This window comes from Marmota marmota, unplaced genomic scaffold (genome assembly GCF_001458135.2).
Source record: "Marmota marmota marmota unplaced genomic scaffold, marMar, whole genome shotgun sequence".
Lineage (NCBI taxonomy): Eukaryota > Metazoa > Chordata > Mammalia > Rodentia > Sciuridae > Marmota > Marmota marmota.
In genome coordinates this window covers 479,160-484,495 of record NW_025999873.1, presented here as the reverse complement: position 1 = coordinate 484,495, position 5,336 = coordinate 479,160, and positions in this window count along the sequence as shown.

Sequence of the window (5,336 nt, the reverse complement as noted above, 5' to 3'; positions counted from 1 at the left end):
ATGGATATATTATTTAATAGTTCAAACAGAATAAACAAACATACCTCAGTGTTAACACAAAGATTATCACTTTAAAGAAAATAACATTCCTTTTCCTTTAATTTTATGGCATGAATATCTTTATAAAACTAATATTACAGAGCTGGAAATATAGCTCAGAGGTAGACAGCATGTATAAGGCCCTGGGTTTGAATCCCAGCACTGAAAGAGAAAAAAAAAAAAAAAAAAAAAAAAAAAAAGAGAAAAGAAAAAGAAAACTGATATCAAAAGTGAATTTTCCAATGTAGCATTAAGAATATAGTTCATGGCCAGGTTTGGTAGTACACACCTGTAAATCAGCAGCATGTGAGGCTGAGGCAGGAAGACTGCAAGTTCAAAGCCAGTCTCATCAACTTAATAAGGCCCTAAGAAACTTGGTGAGACCCTGTCTCAAAATAAAAAATATAAAGGGCCAGGGATGTGGCTCAGTGGTTAAACATCCCTGGGTTCAATCCCTGATGTACCTCAGTGGCTGAGTTCTTGCTGAGCGTTCATGAGGCCCTGGTTTGGATGCCCAGCACTAAAAAAAAAAAAAAAAAAAGGTCTTATTTATCTATACTTTTATATAAAAGTTTTATACAAAAGTCCCTCATACTTAAAATAATATCCAAAGATCTAATTGAAAAAAGCAATAGCTAATTTGCAAAATAATTTAACCTATTTCTTTAGGTCTCAGAATTTCTTAATCACTGACATAATAAAACTTCCATCATTGTAATACTTAAATGCAATGAAGCATAGTTAAATCCAGATAATCTCAAAGACATTTTTGTTAAAGAAGATACTCAGTCAGGCACTGTGGCACATGCTGTAATCTAGCTACTAGGGAGGCTGAGACAGAAAGTTTACAAATTCTAGGCCAGCCCTGGGCAATTTAGCGAGACTTTGTCTCAGAATAAAATAAAAAGGGCTGGTGATACAGCTGGTGGTTAGAGGAGTTGCCTAGCATGTTCCTGGGTTCAATTCCCAATACTGAGTATTGTTTTGGTGAAAAGATAGTCATCAAAATAGATTAAAAATTAATCAGGGCATAGGCTGGGGTTGTGGCTCAGCAGTGGAGTGCTTACCTAGCACATGCGAGACGCTGGGTTCGATTTTAAGCACCACATAAAAATAAATAAATAAAAGGTATTGTGTCCAACTAAATAAAATATTTTTGAAAAATTAATCAGGGCTAGGGCTGTAGCTCAGTGGCAGAGCACTTGCCTAGCATGTGTGAGGCACTGGGTTCGATTCTAAGCACCACATAAAAATAAACAAAATAAAGGCATTCTGTGCATCTACAAATATAAAAAAAAATTAATCAGCTGGGCCCAGGGGCACATGCCTGTAATCCCAGCAGTTTGGGAGGCTGAGGCAAGAGAATCACAAGTTCAAAGACAGCCTCAGGAACTTAGGGAGGCTAAGCAACTCAGCAAGATCCTGTCTCTAAATAAAATATAAAAAAGGGCTCAGGATGGGGGTCAGTAGTCCCTGAGTTCAATAGCCGGTACCCCGCCAAAAAAACAAACTAGTTTTCTAGTTATCTTCATATCACTGATGTAGATCAATACCGTTTTTTCAAACTATATTTTCATTGCAGAAATGTAATATTTTGAAGAACTTTTAATTTCATATTTAAGCTGAATATCCAAAGTGATCTTTCATTCTCCATTCACTCCAATTTTTGTTTTAAATATCAATCATCATGTTGAATCACTCCCTGGATGATATGGTATAATGGAATGAGCACTACAGTAGATATCAGAAACTTGGCTTCTGCTACTGCCCATTTGCAATAACTTAAGCAAATCACTTCATTCTCAACTTATTCAGTTTATTCAAAAGTAAAACCAGTAAGGCTAATCTAAGATCCTACTTTCTATAATTCTATAAATAAATCATTAGCATTTTGTTTTAATCAAATTTAATGTGATTTTGTGATCACTTAAATAAAAGTAAGAGTGGCACACATGAAAGAATTAAACTGTCTAAAGAACTCCACAGGAACACTGTTTTATAAGGTCTCAGACTTTCAAATGCAAAGGGTGGGGGGAGTAGGTTGTATCAGAAGACTATCCAAGTAATATTTTTGACCACACAAGTTCCTGGGGCAGCAGAAATGGTAGAACAGTATAAACGTTCAAGGAAAAACACTACCACAAAAATATCAAAATAAAAAACAGATGCTCAACACAATATTATTGCTACATTACAGAAACTTTTCATAGTTTTTCAATACTCTCAAGAAGTCCTGATAGAAAACGCTTTCTTAGTGCTGGGCATATAGCTCAGTTGGTAGAGTGCTTGCCTTGCACACACAAGGCCCTGGGTTCAATCTCCAGCACCATCACCAAAAAAAAAGAAAGAAAGAAAAAAAGAAAATGCTTTCTTAATCATCAAAATTACCTTTCATGCTGTGGCACATGTCTGTAATCCCAACTGCTTGGAAGGCTGAGGTAGGATAATCTCGAGTTCAAAGCTAGCCTCAGCAACTTAGTGAAGCCTTACGCAACTCAGAGAGGCCCTGTCTCTAAATAAAATATTAAAAAGGGCTGGGGATGTGGCTCAGTGGTTAAATGTCCCTGGGTTCAATCCCTGGTAACAAAAACTAAATAAATAGATAGTTTTTCATATCCTCCAACCTGAAAAGGACAAAGTTATCAGACAATCCGAAGACTGAGTTATTTGTGGATATAACTGACCTATTCAACTATGCTTTATGCCTTTATAGCATTTAGTAATCCACCCAAAACATTAAAGGAACATCACATTGTTTCTACAAGTGAATGACTGAAAACACATGAGCCTCTTACCTACAAATCTGTATATAATAAATTCAGATCAAACTTTACTACTTGCTTTGTACCATAGTCTAATAAAAATTAAATATGTGAAGTAAAAGAAAAGATGGAGCCTGACGCTATAACACGTGTCCATAGTCCCAACTACTGGGGAGGCCAAGGCTTAATCCCAGGAATAGAAGGCCACACATTGAAATCCCATCTCAAAATAAATAAGTAAGAACAGATGGAAGTAACTAAAGAGTTTTATCATATCCAGGCACAAATAAGAATTTGAAATTACAACTAAGATAGATCACAAAATATAATTAAAACTAAGTAACAAAAACATATAAAAAACGAACAAGCCAGAGTGATGGCACATACTAGTAAACCCAGGGACTTGGGAGACTGAGGTTAGAGGACAGCAAGTTCCAGGCCAGCCCCAGACTAATTGTCATAGTTTCATAGTTTTTATTTTAAACTAAGAGGACAGTCCAAACACTTAAGTTTTACTATATTTTTTAAATCTACAAAAGCATCAAGTTAAAATATATACATATTTCTCTAGAGGCCATGGAGAGAATTATAGCTTCCATAGATACGTCACAGCAGATAACAGGTATATTCTGATAAGTAATGTGAATACATTTTTCTAACTAGATTCCTATGTTTATTCATTCAATAAAAAATTTGCAGTGTCTGGTGTGAATATACTATGTATACAACCAGAGATATGAAAAATTGTGCTCTTTATGTGTAATAAGAATTGTAATGCATTCCGCTGTCATATATAAAATTTTTTTTTTAATTTGCAGTGTCAAAATCTCTCTCTCTCTCCCTCCCCCTTACTAGGTGCTTAACCAGAGATAAAATCAGAGAAGGGCCTATCCTGCTCTCAAAAAGAGATAAACCAGAACATAAATACCAACAGTACAAGGTAGAAAGTGTAAGCACTGAGAGAGATAAGCAGATAAAGCAATACAGGATCTCAAAGGGAGTTGTTACTACCTCACAGAAACACAACCTTTTCAATCTGTTTAAAGCAATTTCATAACTGTTAACTCCCTTTAGGCGCATAACAGCCGCCCATAGATAGATAAATGGTTTCCTAATATTAGAGATAAGGAAACTGAAGCACAGAGAAGTTGATATGTTCCAAAACATCAGTTACAAGAAGAATCAGAAATTAATATTACATTTTCTCCGGGGGAGTAGTTCAATATATGGCATATCTTTTGTAAAAGTTAAGAGTATTTTGGTATTTAACTAATCATTGCCTAGTGCAACTATTTTACATATAAATACATATACATACACACACCTTGATTTTCATTAACCGCTGGGCTTAAGGCATGACAAGCAACTGGAAACTATAAATATGAAAGTAAACTTCCAGTGGATTTTAATAGAATGAAAAAATTAGATTTCTCTCTAGCAATTTGTGGTTAATTCTTCTGTAATTTTTACCTATGTATAAATAAGATTCTAAAATAGGTCTGATCCTGAGTCCAGGCAAGTGCAAGCTGGTTTATCCAATAAGTTATCTTTATGAAAGTATACATCAAAATATTTCCATGAAACTACTAAAACTTAAATACTGTCATGCCATCAAATTTTCAGTGACCCAGAATCATCGCAGTTATTGATCAGAATATACTGAAGGAAGGAAGGAATATGTATAGGCATTTTAAAATCCCAGACCTGTTGCTCTCTGCACACAGTCACGTTCAGCCAGCCTCCCCATCATTGCCTCACGAGGGGGCACACAAGAATTGTAAATTTCAATATAATTAGGACATAATTAAGAAAGCAAACCTGATGCAGGTGAATATACTAATCCCAAAGATTAGAATGCCCCATACCCCTACTCTCCAAGGTTAATTCTGTTGAAGAGGCACCGTAGCAATGAAACTCTTGACATTTCCTAGGCAAATACTTCTCATAAATACCATTTATTCCCATCTATTCCTTTAATCCACGACTACTCCTGATCTAGGTAATTCGAAGAATTCAATCACCTCTCCATTAAAGCTGATTTCTCCATTATACTTTTTCCAAATCCTTCATCTGGCACACGAAAACACCAACAATAAACGGCGGAAGGTATAGGGTTCGGATCTTTGCCAGCTCCACCACTACCCACCCTTCGCCATTACAGCCCGAAGTGGTCAGGTGAACTACTCGGCTCCTTCACGTACTCGTCCAACGCTGTCACCCTCCCTAACCCTTCCACACTCCCAAGACGGCCACTAACTCCGCCTAAGAGTGAGCCCAGGCCCGCCACCTGCGCGGGCCCCACCCGGGGAACCCTTGGCCATCGCGTCCCCCCTCCGCCAACCCTGCAGGCTCCGCTCGCCCCTTCCCCACAGGACACGTCGGGGTCGGCCCCGGCCCGGCCGCAGCCCATTCTTCTTCCAAACTCCAGAAGCCTCCACTCACCTAGCCCGAGCCCTCCGCCGCGCCCGACTCGCCCCTGGGTGGCCAAAGAGAAGGGGCCGGCAGCTGAGACGGGACCCGACCTAGCGAGGCCCG